At 39.2% G+C, this 20,734-nt stretch overlaps 2 long non-coding RNA genes across 4 annotated transcripts in view; one reads left to right on the top strand and one right to left on the bottom strand.

The window, feature by feature from the left end:
* LOC143226724 (uncharacterized) overlaps positions 1 to 20,734 on the top strand; it is a 165,170-nt gene that overhangs the window by 121,356 nt on the left and 23,080 nt on the right. The gene's annotated exons all lie outside the window — the stretch shown is intronic.
* LOC143226723 (uncharacterized) overlaps positions 1 to 20,734 on the bottom strand; it is a 137,861-nt gene that overhangs the window by 116,446 nt on the left and 681 nt on the right. The gene's annotated exons all lie outside the window — the stretch shown is intronic.

Genomic DNA, 20,734 nt, shown 5'->3' with positions numbered 1-20,734 from the left:
GTAGCTATACTAGACCTGGTTAGTAATGTACACCAGTAGCTATACTAGACCTGGTTAGTAATGTACACCAGTAGCTATACTAGACCTGGTTAGTAATGTACACCAGTAGCTATACTAGACCTGGTTAGTAATGTACACCAGTAGCTATACTAGACCTGGTTAGTAATGTACACCAGTAGCTATACTAGACCTGGTTAGTAATGTACACCAGTAGCTATACTAGACCTGGTTAGTAATGTACACCAGTAGCTATACTAGACCTGGTTAGTAATGTACACCAGTAGCTATACTAGACCTGGTTAGTAATGTACACCAGTAGCTATACTAGACCTGGTTAGTAATGTACACCAGTAGCTATACTAGACCTGGTTAGTAATGTACACCAGTAGCTATACTAGACCTGGTTAGTAATGTACACCAGTAGCTATACTAGACCTGGTTAGTAATGTACACCAGTAGCTATACTAGACCTGGTTAGTAATGTACACCAGTAGCTATACTAGACCTGGTTAGTAATGTACACCAGTAGCTATACTAGACCTGGTTAGTAATGTACACCAGTAGCTATACTAGACCTGGTTAGTAATGTACACCAGTAGCTATACTAGACCTGGTTAGTAATGTACACCAGTAGCTATACTAGACCTGGTTAGTAATGTACACCAGTAGCTATACTAGACCTGGTTAGTAATGTACACCAGTAGCTATACTAGACCTGGTTAGTAATGTACACCAGTAGCTATACTAGACCTGGTTAGTAATGTACACCAGTAGCTATACTAGACCTGGTTAGTAATGTACACCAGTAGCTATACTAGACCTGGTTAGTAATGTACACCAGTAGCTATACTAGACCTGGTTAGTAATGTACACCAGTAGCTATACTAGACCTGGTTAGTAATGTACACCAGTAGCTATACTAGACCTGGTTAGTAATGTACACCAGTAGCTATACTAGACCTGGTTAGTAATGTACACCAGTAGCTATACTAGACCTGGTTAGTAATGTACACCAGTAGCTATACTAGACCTGGTTAGTAATGTACACCAGTAGCTATACTAGACCTGGTTAGTAATGTACACCAGTAGCTATACTAGACCTGGTTAGTAATGTACACCAGTAGCTATACTAGACCTGGTTAGTAATGTACACCAGTAGCTATACTAGACCTGGTTAGTAATGTACACCAGTAGCTATACTAGACCTGGTTAGTAATGTACACCAGTAGCTATACTAGACCTGGTTAGTAATGTACACCAGTAGCTATACTAGACCTGGTTAGTAATGTACACCAGTAGCTATACTAGACCTGGTTAGTAATGTACACCAGTAGCTATACTAGACCTGGTTAGTAATGTACACCAGTAGCTATACTAGACCTGGTTAGTAATGTACACCAGTAGCTATACTAGACCTGGTTAGTAATGTACACCAGTAGCTATACTAGACCTGGTTAGTAATGTACACCAGTAGCTATACTAGACCTGGTTAGTAATGTACACCAGTAGCTATACTAGACCTGGTTAGTAATGTACACCAGTAGCTATACTAGACCTGGTTAGTAATGTACACCAGTAGCTATACTAGACCTGGTTAGTAATGTACACCAGTAGCTATACTAGACCTGGTTAGTAATGTACACCAGTAGCTATACTAGACCTGGTTAGTAATGTACACCAGTAGCTATACTAGACCTGGTTAGTAATGTACACCAGTAGCTATACTAGACCTGGTTAGTAATGTACTACCAGTAGCTATACTAGACCTGGTTAGTAATGTACACCAGTAGCTATACTAGACCTGGTTAGTAATGTACACCAGTAGCTATACTAGACCTGGTTAGTAATGTACACCAGTAGCTATACTAGACCTGGTTAGTAATGTACACCAGTAGCTATACTAGACCTGGTTAGTAATGTACACCAGTAGCTATACTAGACCTGGTTAGTAATGTACACCAGTAGCTATACTAGACCTGGTTAGTAATGTACACCAGTAGCTATACTAGACCTGGTTAGTAATGTACACCAGTAGCTATACTAGACCTGGTTAGTAATGTACACCAGTAGCTATACTAGACCTGGTTAGTAATGTACACCAGTAGCTATACTAGACCTGGTTAGTAATGTACACCAGTAGCTATACTAGACCTGGTTAGTAATGTACACCAGTAGCTATACTAGACCTGGTTAGTAATGTACACCAGTAGCTATACTAGACCTGGTTAGTAATGTACACCAGTAGCTATACTAGACCTGGTTAGTAATGTACACCAGTAGCTATACTAGACCTGGTTAGTAATGTACACCAGTAGCTATACTAGACCTGGTTAGTAATGTACACCAGTAGCTATACTAGACCTGGTTAGTAATGTACACCAGTAGCTATACTAGACCTGGTTAGTAATGTACACCAGTAGCTATACTAGACCTGGTTAGTAATGTACACCAGTAGCTATACTAGACCTGGTTAGTAATGTACACCAGTAGCTATACTAGACCTGGTTAGTAATGTACACCAGTAGCTATACTAGACCTGGTTAGTAATGTACACCAGTAGCTATACTAGACCTGGTTAGTAATGTACACCAGTAGCTATACTAGACCTGGTTAGTAATGTACACCAGTAGCTATACTAGACCTGGTTAGTAATGTACACCAGTAGCTATACTAGACCTGGTTAGTAATGTACACCAGTAGCTATACTAGACCTGGTTAGTAATGTACACCAGTAGCTATACTAGACCTGGTTAGTAATGTACACCAGTAGCTATACTAGACCTGGTTAGTAATGTACACCAGTAGCTATACTAGACCTGGTTAGTAATGTACACCAGTAGCTATACTAGACCTGGTTAGTAATGTACACCAGTAGCTATACTAGACCTGGTTAGTAATGTACACCAGTAGCTATACTAGACCTGGTTAGTAATGTACACCAGTAGCTATACTAGACCTGGTTAGTAATGTACACCAGTAGCTATACTAGACCTGGTAGGTAATTTACACCAGTAGGTTTACTAGACCTGGTTAGTAATGTACACCAGTAGCTATACTAGACCTGGTTAGTAATGTACACCAGTAGCTATACTAGACCTGGTTAGTAATGTACACCAGTAGCTATACTAGACCTGGTTAGTAATGTACACCAGTAGCTATACTAGACCTGGTTAGTAATGTACACCAGTAGCTATACTAGACCTGGTTAGTAATGTACACCAGTAGCTATACTAGACCTGGTTAGTAATGTACACCAGTAGCTATACTAGACCTGGTTAGTAATGTACACCAGTAGCTATACTAGACCTGGTTAGTAATGTACACCAGTAGCTATACTAGACCTGGTTAGTAATGTACACCAGTAGCTATATACTAGACCTGGTTAGTAATGTACACCAGTAGCTATACTAGACCTGGTTAGTAATGTACACCAGTAGCTATACTAGACCTGGTTAGTAATGTACACCAGTAGCTATACTAGACCTGGTTAGTAATGTACACCAGTAGCTATACTAGACCTGGTTAGTAATGTACACCAGTAGCTATACTAGACCTGGTTAGTAATGTACACCAGTAGCTATACTAGACCTGGTTAGTAATGTACACCAGTAGCTATACTAGACCTGGTTAGTAATGTACACCAGTAGCTATACTAGACCTGGTTAGTAATGTACACCAGTAGCTATACTAGACCTGGTTAGTAATGTACACCAGTAGCTATACTAGACCTGGTTAGTAATGTACACCAGTAGCTATACTAGACCTGGTTAGTAATGTACACCAGTAGCTATACTAGACCTGGTTAGTAATGTACACCAGTAGCTATACTAGACCTGGTTAGTAATGTACACCAGTAGCTATACTAGACCTGGTTAGTAATGTACACCAGTAGCTATACTAGACCTGGTTAGTAATGTACACCAGTAGCTATACTAGACCTGGTTAGTAATGTACACCAGTAGCTATACTAGACCTGGTTAGTAATGTACACCAGTAGCTATACTAGACCTGGTTAGTAATGTACACCAGTAGCTATACTAGACCTGGTTAGTAATGTACACCAGTAGCTATACTAGACCTGGTTAGTAATGTACACCAGTAGCTATACTAGACCTGGTTAGTAATGTACACCAGTAGCTATACTAGACCTGGTTAGTAATGTACACCAGTAGCTATACTAGACCTGGTTAGTAATGTACACCAGTAGCTATACTAGACCTGGTTAGTAATGTACACCAGTAGCTATACTAGACCTGGTTAGTAATGTACACCAGTAGCTATACTAGACCTGGTTAGTAATGTACACCAGTAGCTATACTAGACCTGGTTAGTAATGTACACCAGTAGCTATACTAGACCTGGTTAGTAATGTACACCAGTAGCTATACTAGACCTGGTTAGTAATGTACACCAGTAGCTATACTAGACCTGGTTAGTAATGTACACCAGTAGCTATACTAGACCTGGTTAGTAATGTACACCAGTAGCTATACTAGACCTGGTTAGTAATGTACACCAGTAGCTATACTAGACCTGGTTAGTAATGTACACCAGTAGCTATACTAGACCTGGTTAGTAATGTACACCAGTAGCTATACTAGACCTGGTTAGTAATGTACACCAGTAGCTATACTAGACCTGGTTAGTAATGTACACCAGTAGCTATACTAGACCTGGTTAGTAATGTACACCAGTAGCTATACTAGACCTGGTTAGTAATGTACACCAGTAGCTATACTAGACCTGGTTAGTAATGTACACCAGTAGCTATACTAGACCTGGTTAGTAATGTACACCAGTAGCTATACTAGACCTGGTTAGTAATGTACACCAGTAGCTATACTAGACCTGGTTAGTAATGTACACCAGTAGCTATACTAGACCTGGTTAGTAATGTACACCAGTAGCTATACTAGACCTGGTTAGTAATGTACACCAGTAGCTATACTAGACCTGGTTAGTAATGTACACCAGTAGCTATACTAGACCTGGTTAGTAATGTACACCAGTAGCTATACTAGACCTGGTTAGTAATGTACACCAGTAGCTATACTAGACCTGGTTAGTAATGTACACCAGTAGCTATACTAGACCTGGTTAGTAATGTACACCAGTAGCTATACTAGACCTGGTTAGTAATGTACACCAGTAGCTATACTAGACCTGGTTAGTAATGTACACCAGTAGCTATACTAGACCTGGTTAGTAATGTACACCAGTAGCTATACTAGACCTGGTTAGTAATGTACACCAGTAGCTATACTAGACCTGGTTAGTAATGTACACCAGTAGCTATACTAGACCTGGTTAGTAATGTACACCAGTAGCTATACTAGACCTGGTTAGTAATGTACACCAGTAGCTATACTAGACCTGGTTAGTAATGTACACCAGTAGCTATACTAGACCTGGTTAGTAATGTACACCAGTAGCTATACTAGACCTGGTTAGTAATGTACACCAGTAGCTATACTAGACCTGGTTAGTAATGTACACCAGTAGCTATACTAGACCTGGTTAGTAATGTACACCAGTAGCTATACTAGACCTGGTTAGTAATGTACACCAGTAGCTATACTAGACCTGGTTAGTAATGTACACCAGTAGCTATACTAGACCTGGTTAGTAATGTACACCAGTAGCTATACTAGACCTGGTTAGTAATGTACACCAGTAGCTATACTAGACCTGGTTAGTAATGTACACCAGTAGCTATACTAGACCTGGTTAGTAATGTACACCAGTAGCTATACTAGACCTGGTTAGTAATGTACACCAGTAGCTATACTAGACCTGGTTAGTAATGTACACCAGTAGCTATACTAGACCTGGTTAGTAATGTACACCAGTAGCTATACTAGACCTGGTTAGTAATGTACACCAGTAGCTATACTAGACCTGGTTAGTAATGTACACCAGTAGCTATACTAGACCTGGTTAGTAATGTACACCAGTAGCTATACTAGACCTGGTTAGTAATGTACACCAGTAGCTATACTAGACCTGGTTAGTAATGTACACCAGTAGCTATACTAGACCTGGTTAGTAATGTACACCAGTAGCTATACTAGACCTGGTTAGTAATGTACACCAGTAGCTATACTAGACCTGGTTAGTAATGTACACCAGTAGCTATACTAGACCTGGTTAGTAATGTACACCAGTAGCTATACTAGACCTGGTTAGTAATGTACACCAGTAGCTATACTAGACCTGGTTAGTAATGTACACCAGTAGCTATACTAGACCTGGTTAGTAATGTACACAGTAGCTATACTAGACCTGGTTAGTAATGTACACCAGTAGCTATACTAGACCTGGTTAGTAATGTACACCAGTAGCTATACTAGACCTGGTTAGTAATGTACACCAGTAGCTATACTAGACCTGGTTAGTAATGTACACCAGTAGCTATACTAGACCTGGTTAGTAATGTACACCAGTAGCTATACTAGACCTGGTTAGTAATGTACACCAGTAGCTATACTAGACCTGGTTAGTAATGTACACCAGTAGCTATACTAGACCTGGTTAGTAATGTACACCAGTAGCTATACTAGACCTGGTTAGTAATGTACAGTAGCTATACTAGACCTGGTTAGTAATGTAAACATGGGTGTACTAGACCTGGTTAGTAATGTACACCAGTAGCTATACTAGACCTGGTTAGTAATGTACACCAGTAGCTATACTAGACCTGGTTAGTAATGTACACCAGTAGCTATACTAGACCTGGTTAGTAATGTACACCAGTAGCTATACTAGACCTGGTTAGTAATGTACACCAGTAGCTATACTAGACCTGGTTAGTAATGTACACCAGTAGCTATACTAGACCTGGTTAGTAATGTACACCAGTAGCTATACTAGACCTGGTTAGTAATGTACACCAGTAGCTATACTAGACCTGGTTAGTAATGTACACCAGTAGCTATACTAGACCTGGTTAGTAATGTACACCAGTAGCTATACTAGACCTGGTTAGTAATGTACACCAGTAGCTATACTAGACCTGGTTAGTAATGTACACCAGTAGCTATACTAGACCTGGTTAGTAATGTACACCAGTAGCTATACTAGACCTGGTTAGTAATGTACACCAGTAGCTATACTAGACCTGGTTAGTAATGTACACCAGTAGCTATACTAGACCTGGTTAGTAATGTACACCAGTAGCTATACTAGACCTGGTTAGTAATGTACACCAGTAGCTATACTAGACCTGGTTAGTAATGTACACCAGTAGCTATACTAGACCTGGTTAGTAATGTACACCAGTAGCTATACTAGACCTGGTTAGTAATGTACACCAGTAGCTATACTAGACCTGGTTAGTAATGTACACCAGTAGCTATACTAGACCTGGTTAGTAATGTACACCAGTAGCTATACTAGACCTGGTTAGTAATGTACACCAGTAGCTATACTAGACCTGGTTAGTAATGTACACCAGTAGCTATACTAGACCTGGTTAGTAATGTACACCAGTAGCTATACTAGACCTGGTTAGTAATGTACACCAGTAGCTATACTAGACCTGGTTAGTAATGTACACCAGTAGCTATACTAGACCTGGTTAGTAATGTACACCAGTAGCTATACTAGACCTGGTTAGTAATGTACACCAGTAGCTATACTAGACCTGGTTAGTAATGTACACCAGTAGCTATACTAGACCTGGTTAGTAATGTACACCAGTAGCTATACTAGACCTGGTTAGTAATGTACACCAGTACTATAGGTTAGTAATGTATACTAGAGCTATACTAGACCTGGTTAGTAAGGCATACCAGTATCTGTACTAAACCTGGTGAGTAACGTACACCAGTAGCTATACTAGACCAGTAGATGTACTAGACCTGGTAAGTAATGTACAGCAGTAGCTATAGTACACCTGGTTAATAATGTACACCATAGCTGTACTAGACCTGGTTAGTAATGTACACCAGTAGCTATACTAGACCTGGTTAGTAATGTACACCAGTAGCTATACTAGACCTGGTTAGTAATGTACACCAGTAGCTATACTAGACCTGGTTAGTAATGTACACCAGTAGCTATACTAGACCTGGTTAGTAATGTACACCAGTAGCTATACTAGACCTGGTTAGTAATGTACACCAGTAGCTATACTAGACCTGGTTAGTAATGTACACCAGTAGCTATACTAGACCTGGTTAGTAATGTACACCAGTAGCTATACTAGACCTGGTTAGTAATGTACACCAGTAGCTATACTAGACCTGGTTAGTAATGTACACCAGTAGCTATACTAGACCTGGTTAGTAATGTACACCAGTAGCTATACTAGACCTGGTTAGTAATGTACACCAGTAGCTATACTAGACCTGGTTAGTAATGTACACCAGTAGCTATACTAGACCTGGTTAGTAATGTACACCAGTAGCTATACTAGACCTGGTTAGTAATGTACACCAGTAGCTATACTAGACCTGGTTAGTAATGTACACCAGTAGCTATACTAGACCTGGTTAGTAATGTACACCAGTAGCTATACTAGACCTGGTTAGTAATGTACACCAGTAGCTATACTAGACCTGGTTAGTAATGTACACCAGTAGCTATACTAGACCTGGTTAGTAATGTACACCAGTAGCTATACTAGACCTGGTTAGTAATGTACACCAGTAGCTATACTAGACCTGGTTAGTAATGTACACCAGTAGCTATACTAGACCTGGTTAGTAATGTACACCAGTAGCTATACTAGACCTGGTTAGTAATGTACACCAGTAGCTATACTAGACCTGGTTAGTAATGTACACCAGTAGCTATACTAGACCTGGTTAGTAATGTACACCAGTAGCTATACTAGACCTGGTTAGTAATGTACACCAGTAGCTATACTAGACCTGGTTAGTAATGTACACCAGTAGCTATACTAGACCTGGTTAGTAATGTACACCAGTAGCTATACTAGACCTGGTTAGTAATGTACACCAGTAGCTATACTAGACCTGGTTAGTAATGTACACCAGTAGCTATACTAGACCTGGTTAGTAATGTACACCAGTAGCTATACTAGACCTGGTTAGTAATGTACACCAGTAGCTATACTAGACCTGGTTAGTAATGTACACCAGTAGCTATACTAGACCTGGTTAGAAATGTACAATACTAAACCTGGTTAGTAATGTACACCAGTAAATATACTAGATCTGGTTAGTAATGTACACCAGTAGCTATACTAGACCTGGTTAGTAATGTACACCAGTAGCTATACTAGACCTGGTTAGTAATGTACACCAGTAGCTATACTAGACCTGGTTAGTAATGTACACCAGTAGCTATACTAGACCTGGTTAGTAATGTACACCAGTAGCTATACTAGACCTGGTTAGTAATGTACACCAGTAGCTATACTAGACCTGGTTAGTAATGTACACCAGTAGCTATACTAGACCTGGTTAGTAATGTACACCAGTAGCTATACTAGACCTGGTTAGTAATGTACACCAGTAGCTATACTAGACCTGGTTAGTAATGTACACCAGTAGCTATACTAGACCTGGTTAGTAATGTACACCAGTAGCTATACTAGACCTGGTTAGTAATGTACACCAGTAGCTATACTAGACCTGGTTAGTAATGTACACCAGTAGCTATACTAGACCTGGTTAGTAATGTACACCAGTAGCTATACTAGACCTGGTTAGTAATGTACACCAGTACCAGTATCTGTACTAGACCTGGTTAGTAATGTACACCAGTAGCTATACTAGACCTGGTTAGTAATGTACACCAGTAGCTATACTAGACCTGGTTAGTAATGTACACCAGTAGCTATACTAGACCTGGTTAGTAATGTACACCAGTAGCTATACTAGACCTGGTTAGTAATGTACACCAGTAGCTATACTAGACCTGGTTAGTAATGTACACCAGTAGCTATACTAGACCTGGTTAATGTACACCAGTAGCTACAGACCTGGTTAGTAATGTACCAGTATCTGTACTAGACCTGGTTAGTAATGTACACCAGTAGCTATACTAGACCTGGTTAGTAATGTACACCAGTAGCTATACTAGACCTGGTTAGTAATGTACACCAGTAGCTATACTAGACCTGGTTAGTAAGGCATACCAGTATCTGTACTAGACCTGGTGAGTAACGTACACCAGTAGCTATACTAGACCTAATTAGTAAAGCACACCAGTAGCTATACTAGACCTGGTTAGTAAGGCATACCAGTATCTGTACTAGACCTGGTGAGTAACGTACACCAGTAGCTATACTAGAACTGGTTAGTAATGTACACCAGTAGCTATACTAGACCTGGTTAGTAAAGTACACCAGTAGCTATACTAGACCTGGTTAGTAATGTACACCAGTAGCTATACTAGACCTGGTTAGTAATGTACACCAGTAGCTATACTAGACCTGGTTAGTAATGTACACCAGTAGCTATACTAGACCTGGTTAGTAATGTACACCAGTAGCTATACTAGACCTGGTTAGTAATGTACACCAGTAGCTATACTAGACCTGGTTAGTAATGTACACCAGTAGCTATACTAGACCTGGTTAGTAATGTACACCAGTAGCTATACTAGACCTGGTTAGTAATGTACACCAGTAGCTATACTAGACCTGGTTAGTAATGTACACCAGTAGCTATACTAGACCTGGTTAGTAATGTACACCAGTACACCAGTAGCTATACTAGACCTGGTTAGTAATGTACACCAGTAGCTATACTAGACCTGGTTAGTAATGTACACCAGTAGCTATACTAGACCTGGTTAGTAATGTACACCAGTAGCTATACTAGACCTGGTTAGTAATGTACACCAGTAGCTATACTAGACCTGGTTAGTAATGTACACCAGTAGCTATACTAGACCTGGTTAGTAATGTACACCAGTAGCTATACTAGACCTGGTTAGTAATGTACACCAGTAGCTATACTAGACCTGGTTAGTAATGTACACCAGTAGCTATACTAGACCTGGTTAGTAATGTACACCAGTAGCTATACTAGACCTGGTTAGTAATGTACACCAGTAGCTATACTAGACCTGGTTAGTAATGTACACCAGTAGCTATACTAGACCTGGTTAGTAATGTACACCAGTAGCTATACTAGACCTGGTTAGTAATGTACACCAGTAGCTATACTAGACCTGGTTAGTAATGTACACCAGTAGCTATACTAGACCTGGTTAGTAATGTACACCAGTAGCTATACTAGACCTGGTTAGTAATGTACACCAGTAGCTATACTAGACCTGGTTAGTAATGTACACCAGTAGCTATACTAGACCTGGTTAGTAATGTACACCAGTAGCTATACTAGACCTGGTTAGTAATGTACACCAGTAGCTATACTAGACCTGGTTAGTAATGTACACCAGTAGCTATACTAGACCTGGTTAGTAATGTACACCAGTAGCTATACTAGACCTGGTTAGTAATGTACACCAGTAGCTATACTAGACCTGGTTAGTAATGTACACCAGTAGCTATACTAGACCTGGTTAGTAATGTACACCAGTAGCTATACTAGACCTGGTTAGTAATGTACACCAGTAGCTATACTAGACCTGGTTAGTAATGTACACCAGTAGCTATACTAGACCTGGTTAGTAATGTACACCAGTAGCTATACTAGACCTGGTTAGTAATGTACACCAGTAGCTATACTAGACCTGGTTAGTAATGTACACCAGTAGCTATACTAGACCTGGTTAGTAATGTACACCAGTAGCTATACTAGACCTGGTTAGTAATGTACACCAGTAGCTATACTAGACCTGGTTAGTAATGTACACCAGTAGCTATACTAGACCTGGTTAGTAATGTACACCAGTAGCTATACTAGACCTGGTTAGTAATGTACACCAGTAGCTATACTAGACCTGGTTAGTAATGTACACCAGTAGCTATACTAGACCTGGTTAGTAATGTACACCAGTAGCTATACTAGACCTGGTTAGTAATGTACACCAGTAGCTATACTAGACCTGGTTAGTAATGTACACCAGTAGCTATACTAGACCTGGTTAGTAATGTACACCAGTAGCTATACTAGACCTGGTTAGTAATGTACACCAGTAGCTATACTAGACCTGGTTAGTAATGTACACCAGTAGCTAGACCTGGTTAGTAATGTACACCAGTAGCTATACTAGACCTGGTTAGTAATGTACACCAGTAGCTATACTAGACCTGGTTAGTAATGTACACCAGTAGCTATACTAGACCTGGTTAGTAATGTACACCAGTAGCTATACTAGACCTGGTTAGTAATGTACACCAGTAGCTATACTAGACCTGGTTAGTAATGTACACCAGTAGCTATACTAGACCTGGTTAGTAATGTACACCAGTAGCTATACTAGACCTGGTTAGTAATGTACACCAGTAGCTATACTAGACCTGGTTAGTAATGTACACCAGTAGCTATACTAGACCTGGTTAGTAATGTACACCAGTAGCTATACTAGACCTGGTTAGTAATGTACACCAGTAGCTATACTAGACCTGGTTAGTAATGTACACCAGTAGCTATACTAGACCTGGTTAGTAATGTACACCAGTAGCTATACTAGACCTGGTTAGTAATGTACACCAGTAGCTATACTAGACCTGGTTAGTAATGTACACCAGTAGCTATACTAGACCTGGTTAGTAATGTACACCAGTAGCTATACTAGACCTGGTTAGTAATGTACACCAGTAGCTATACTAGACCTGGTTAGTAATGTACACCAGTAGCTATACTAGACCTGGTTAGTAATGTACACCAGTAGCTATACTAGACCTGGTTAGTAATGTACACCAGTAGCTATACTAGACCTGGTTAGTAATGTACACCAGTAGCTATACTAGACCTGGTTAGTAATGTACACCAGTAGCTATACTAGACCTGGTTAGTAATGTACACCAGTAGCTATACTAGACCTGGTTAGTAATGTACACCAGTAGCTATACTAGACCTGGTTAGTAATGTACACCAGTAGCTATACTAGACCTGGTTAGTAATGTACACCAGTAGCTATACTAGACCTGGTTAGTAATGTACACCAGTAGCTATACTAGACCTGGTTAGTAATGTACACCAGTAGCTATACTAGACCTGGTTAGTAATGTACACCAGTAGCTATACTAGACCTGGTTAGTAATGTACACCAGTAGCTATACTAGACCTGGTTAGTAATGTACACCAGTAGCTATACTAGACCTGGTTAGTAATGTACACCAGTAGCTATACTAGACCTGGTTAGTAATGTACACCAGTAGCTATACTAGACCTGGTTAGTAATGTACACCAGTAGCTATACTAGACCTGGTTAGTAATGTACACCAGTAGCTATACTAGACCTGGTTAGTAATGTACACCAGTAGCTATACTAGACCTGGTTAGTAATGTACACCAGTAGCTATACTAGACCTGGTTAGTAATGTACACCAGTAGCTATACTAGACCTGGTTAGTAATGTACACCAGTAGCTATACTAGACCTGGTTAGTAATGTACACCAGTAGCTATACTAGACCTGGTTAGTAATGTACACCAGTAGCTATACTAGACCTGGTTAGTAATGTACACCAGTAGCTATACTAGACCTGGTTAGTAATGTACACCAGTAGCTATACTAGACCTGGTTAGTAATGTACACCAGTAGCTATACTAGACCTGGTTAGTAATGTACACCAGTAGCTATACTAGACCTGGTTAGTAATGTACACCAGTAGCTATACTAGACCTGGTTAGTAATGTACACCAGTAGCTATACTAGACCTGGTTAGTAATGTACACCAGTAGCTATACTAGACCTGGTTAGTAATGTACACCAGTAGCTATACTAGACCTGGTTAGTAATGTACACCAGTAGCTATACTAGACCTGGTTAGTAATGTACACCAGTAGCTATACTAGACCTGGTTAGTAATGTACACCAGTAGCTATACTAGACCTGGTTAGTAATGTACACCAGTAGCTATACTAGACCTGGTTAGTAATGTACACCAGTAGCTATACTAGACCTGGTTAGTAATGTACACCAGTAGCTATACTAGACCTGGTTAGTAATGTACACCAGTAGCTATACTAGACCTGGTTAGTAATGTACACCAGTAGCTATACTAGACCTGGTTAGTAAAGTACACCAGTAGCTATACTAGACCTGGTTAGTAACGTACACCAGTAGCTATACTAGAACTGGTTAGTAATGTACACCAGTAGCTATACTAGACCTGGTTAGTAATGTATACCAGTATCTGTACTAGACCTGGTGAGTAACGTACACCAGTAGCTATACTAGACCTGGTTAGTAATGTACACCAGTAGCTATACTAGACCTGGTTAGTAATGTACACCAGTAGCTATACTAGACCTGGTTAGTAATGTACACCAGTAGCTATACTAGACCTGGTTAGTAATGTACACCAGTAGCTATACTAGACCTGGTTAGTAATGTACACCAGTAGCTATACTAGACCTGGTTAGTAATGTACACCAGTAGCTATACTAGACCTGGTTAGTAATGTACACCAGTAGCTATACTAGACCTGGTTAGTAATGTACACCAGTAGCTATACTAGACCTGGTTAGTAATGTACACCAGTAGCTATACTAGACCTGGTTAGTAATGTACACCAGTAGCTATACTAGACCTGGTTAGTAATGTACACCAGTAGCTATACTAGACCTGGTTAGTAATGTACACCAGTAGCTATACTAGACCTGGTTAGTAATGTACACCAGTAGCTATACTAGACCTGGTTAGTAATGTACACCAGTAGCTATACTAGACCTGGTTAGTAATGTACACCAGTAGCTATACTAGACCTGGTTAGTAATGTACACCAGTAGCTATACTAGACCTGGTTAGTAATGTACACCAGTAGCTATACTAGACCTGGTTAGTAATGTACACCAGTAGCTATACTAGACCTGGTTAGTAATGTACACCAGTAGCTATACTAGACCTGGTTAGTAATGTACACCAGTAGCTATACTAGACCTGGTTAGTAATGTACACCAGTAGCTATACTAGACCTGGTTAGTAATGTACACCAGTAGCTATACTAGACCTGGTTAGTAATGTACACCAGTAGCTATACTAGACCTGGTTAGTAATGTACACCAGTAGCTATACTAGACCTGGTTAGTAATGTACACCAGTAGCTATACTAGACCTGGTTAGTAATGTACACCAGTAGCTATACTAGACCTGGTTAGTAATGTACACCAGTAGCTATACTAGACCTGGTTAGTAATGTACACCAGTAGCTATACTAGACCTGGTTAGTAATGTACACCAGTAGCTATACTAGACCTGGTTAGTAATGTACACCAGTAGCTATACTAGACCTGGTTAGTAATGTACACCAGTAGCTATACTAGACCTGGTTAGTAATGTACACCAGTAGCTATACTAGACCTGGTTAGTAATGTACACCAGTAGCTATACTAGACCTGGTTAGTAATGTACACCAGTAGCTATACTAGACCTGGTTAGTAATGTACACCAGTAGCTATACTAGACCTGGTTAGTAATGTACACCAGTAGCTATACTAGACCTGGTTAGTAATGTACACCAGTAGCTATACTAGACCTGGTTAGTAATGTACACCAGTAGCTATACTAGACCTGGTTAGTAATGTACACCAGTAGCTATACTAGACCTGGTTAGTAATGTACACCAGTAGCTATACTAGACCTGGTTAGTAATGTACACCAGTAGCTATACTAGACCTGGTTAGTAATGTACACCAGTAGCTATACTAGACCTGGTTAGTAATGTACACCAGTAGCTATACTAGACCTGGTTAGTAATGTACACCAGTAGCTATACTAGACCTGGTTAGTAATGTACACCAGTAGCTATACTAGACCTGGTTAGTAATGTACACCAGTAGCTATACTAGACCTGGTTAGTAATGTACACCAGTAGCTATACTAGACCTGGTTAGTAATGTACACCAGTAGCTATACTAGACCTGGTTAGTAATGTACACCAGTAGCTATACTAGACCTGGTTAGTAATGTACACCAGTAGCTATACTAGACCTGGTTAGTAATGTACACCAGTAGCTATACTAGACCTGGTTAGTAATGTACACCAGTAGCTATACTAGACCTGGTTAGTAATGTACACCAGTAGCTATACTAGACCTGGTTAGTAATGTACACCAGTAGCTATACTAGACCTGGTTAGTAATGTACACCAGTAGCTATACTAGACCTGGTTAGTAATGTACACCAGTAGCTATACTAGACCTGGTTAGTAATGTACACCAGTAGCTATACTAGACCTGGTTAGTAATGTACACCAGTAGCTATACTAGACCTGGTTAGTAATGTACACCAGTAGCTATACTAGACCTGGTTAGTAATGTACACCAGTAGCTATACTAGACCTGGTTAGAGACTAGAGGGAAGGCAGCTAGTCATCACCACCCACCGCCAACTCTTGGGCTACTCTTTTACCAACGAAAAGTGGGATTGACCGTCACATTATACGCCCCCACGGCTGGGAGGGCGAGCATGTTTAGCGCGACGCGGGCGCGAACCCTCGACCCTCGGATTACGAGTCACACGCCTTACGCGTTTGGCCATGCCAGGCAGCATTAATAGCCATAGCTGGTGTCGCTTTTTTTTGCTATCGTCTATAACATTAGTAGCCCCATCTGGCGTCGCTGGTTCAGTACACTATCAGTAACCACACCAGAGGGCACTATTACTGCACTTAGATATAAGAACAATGCTCTGTTCGACAAATGTCAACGTAAGTGAAGTATACTCAGCTGATATTATCTGCTTGTTCATGTTCGAAAATCTTCCCATCTTCTGAGATTATTTCTCTTTCCATAAAAAATCAATAGAGCATTCAAACGACCAATTAACTGAAATATAGTTTATGTTCTACATATTTTGTTCATGACTTTCTTCTTGTACGAGTTTTTAATTTAAGAGTGATTTCAAAGTCTATTTGAAATTTATGATGAGTTGTCTATAAACATTTGTTTAGGTATGGGCTTTATATCAGGAATAATCTTTTATATGCTTTGTCGGTTCTTTCCAAGATGGTGATTATTATTTCTAACAAAGTCACAATTAGGCTTAGCTATGACATATATACTATCAAACCGTATTTTATAATTGGTTGCCTTTTTCTCGGATAATTTATTTAAAATGATGCAATGTTCAATTTCCTAACAATAATGAATTAATTTATTTTTTCAATATGAGAACAGTGTACACAACTTTGGGGGATCAATTTACAAACAACATTTCAACAAAACCTTCTACACTAATTTATACCTAATTCACAGATAAATTTTATGACAACAATTTCAAAAGTAACCAGTCAAAACAACATGCTCAGAATATCTTAGGGGGAAATGCAAGAAACGTCACTACTAATTTACTTGTTAATAGACATCTTCACTGTGTCGCGTAATTATATTGTACTCTATATAAAAACAAAAAACTTATAGATTCTCGACTTCCGTGAATTTTAAGGTATGCCGTCAAGAGTTCTGTATAAAAGAAACATCAAAATTAAAATATAAAAAATATAGCTTACAACAATGCGAACATTTTCGTTGAACGAAGTCACGATTACATTTTTAAGCCTAATATTAAATAGGCCTAAAAGTTCAATTCTCACTCAAGACACTGGATTAGCCTGAATAAAGTGGAATAATAGGGTATGACAACAGGCTCTATTTGAACTGTCGCTTACAGGATTTTAGGTGGAAAATAGGTTCGTTTTACATATTTAAGAAAAAGAAAAGATAATGGTGAAAACACCGTAATGATCGAAAATGCATTTGGTTTGTTTGAATTTCGCGCAAAGCTACACAAGAGCTATCTGCGCTAGGCATCCCTAATTTAGCAGTGTGAGACTAGAGGTAAGGCAGCTACTCATCGCCACCCACTGCCAACTCTTGGGCTACTCCTTTACCAATGAATAGTGGGATTGACCGTCACATTATAACACCCCACAGCTAAAAGGGCGAGCATATTTAGTATGGCAAAGATTCGAACCCGTGATCCTCAGATTACGAGTCGAGTGCCTTAACCAACTAGCCATGCCAGGCCTGTATATTTGTTACTCATACATTTGTGATAATAAAAAAATCAATAAATAAATTAAAAATAAATACCAAGATGTTGATTCCAATAAGTGAACAGAATGTGGTGTCCCAAATTTTGGCAGTTTTTAGTTGTCTGCCCTCGTTTTAAGTGCATGATTTGGTTAGTTTTAAACAGTTTTTGAATGAAGTTTTAATTGCTAAAAGTAATAAATTTGTGTGAATTTTCAAGGAATATATTTTTTAATTTGAATATATTTCCATTCTTTACGATGAGTATGTTTTTGCGACTTTATGGAAGCATAGTGAAGATGAAGACATTGTGAACAATATATTGAAATATCTGAAAAATCTTGAAACCAAATTCATTATCGTAAAGCTGTAACTACAACACAATTCTGAAAAGTGTAGTAAACCTGTGACTTGGAAATTACCAAGTGAAGAACATAAAATACATTCGTGAAACAATAGCTCATAAAAAATTAAGTTTAGTAGGCGTTTCTGTCATAAGTTTCATTTCGTATGTCATCATCAGTCGTTTTCTTGTCATGAAAGTGGCAACTTGAAACACTTAAAACGTTACGTCTTCCAAACTAAGCATGCTTCATCATGTTAACATTCACATAAAAATATAAATGCAATTAATAAGAAACAAAGCTTGCAAAAGGCTTGAAAAAAAACGTCAATTGCCCAAGAGAGTTGGCAACTCAATATCATTTTCTAGGATTGGCAGTGTTCAAACTATGACGTAACACAAATTTTATTTCGTTAAGCGATAGTTACGAGTCTTATCCATTGGTCTCCAATTTTTTTTTGTTTATTTATTCGTTTCTGAAATTATCGCGAAACTACACGAAAAGCTGTTTCATATTAAACTAATTAGAACAGAGAAGTCAGCTAGCTAGTGAGTACCATCCACTGCCAAATATTAGGCTACTATTCTAATGAAGTCATGGGGTTTGGCCGTCATTCCTATAATGCATACACAACCTTCAAGTGCAGAAAGTGTTTTTCTTTTCTATTTTTAAGAAAATAATACGAACCATAAACCCATAGTCCACCACGCTAAAGAACAGACTACTCTTGGTCCATAGCAGTATCCAGTTAAGCATTTTATTGGAGACTTTGATAAAATAATAATAAAATTAAATAAGGTCTTATAATTGTTCTGATATCTTAAGGTTTCCCTATATGAGTCAGAAAAACCCTGTAAGCTTTACTTTGAAGACCATGATGGATAGTTATCTGTAACAATAACGATAAATCATTCCTACACCACAGATAGGAAGAAAGATGATTTAGCCATCTTAGTCTCAATAACATTTTCCGTATGGTCTGTGGGACATACGATTTTCCACAAAGGTGAAGAAGCTGGAAGCCGTTGAGTAAACTTTCCTCTGGATTTCTGTAGACAATAAACTGTAAATAGACAGGTAGTGCCACCAACATAATATTTGTAACTGACTCACACGCAGTATTGCGAAAATTCAAAGAGGTGGGGCTTCAGAATAACATGTTATCTAAACTATATCTAGTGAGATCATCATCTTGACAGATGTACCAACCCATGGATGAGAACAAATAAAGAAAATGACAAGCTTACAGGGGAAATCAAATTCTCGTCACCTTCAATGGAAGGATATTGATCTCGTCTGTACCAGTAAGATAAGGCCCGGCATGGCCAAGTGTGTTAAGGCGTTCGACTCGTAATCAGAGGGTCGCGGGTTCGAATCCCGGTCGCACCAAACATGCTCGACCTTTCAGCCGTGGAAGCATTATAATTTGACGGTCAATCCCACTATTCGTTGGTAAAAGAGTAGCCCAAGAGTTGGCGATGGATGGTGATGACTAGCTGCCTTCCCTCTATTCTTGCACTGCAAAATTAGGGAGGGCTAGCGCAGATAGCCCTCGAGTAGCTTTGCGCGAAATTAAAAAAAACAAACAAACTAGTAAGATAAAAACGATAAACACGGTAATATCAGTCAATATTGAGATGATGTAACTAAGAAAAGCAAACGATGAAGAATAAGTTAGATACTATATAGACAGAAGGAGGCGCCACTGGAAACTACAACAAACGAATCCTCTTGTATCCTTGTAAGACAACCAGCCTTCGCTGGAATTGTTGCTATTTTAGTGAAACACTATAACCACTATATTAGGCTTAAGGAAATGGTATTATAAATGGCGAGGCCTTTTTTTAACGCGAAGGAAACAAGTATTTCCTATTTAACAAAATTAGAGAAAATACTGTGTAAGAGAAGTTCCCAAAGTTTTTTTTATCCATGCTTCGTAAGTACAATCATTCTTCCTTGCAATTACTCGTCTTCCCCATTTGAGAATATAGGCCAATAATTTATCCATTTTATCAACCCCCATTACCCACCACCTTGAAGTTTTAGCGCAGATAGACCTCCTGTAGCTTTGCGCGAAATTCAAACCAAACAAACCTTGAAGTTTTGGTCACTCTCCGGAATACTGGTTTATCCAGAGGCTCCCCAGATTTGAAAAAAACAATACAATGTCTCGAGTTTATTATCACAGCTCTAGCTAATAGTCCTCACTCTTAATAATTAAACCTAAGCCCATTAAATTTTAACAAAAGTACGGGATCTACAAAACAAAATATACAGAGAGAATTCAGCATTATTAAAATGTCCTTTT

This window comes from Tachypleus tridentatus, chromosome 9 (genome assembly GCF_004210375.1).
Source record: "Tachypleus tridentatus isolate NWPU-2018 chromosome 9, ASM421037v1, whole genome shotgun sequence".
Classification (NCBI taxonomy): Eukaryota; Metazoa; Arthropoda; class Merostomata; order Xiphosura; family Limulidae; genus Tachypleus; species Tachypleus tridentatus.
Note: the sequence above shows the minus strand (reverse complement) of the source record. Positions and strands in the feature narration are given on the sequence as shown.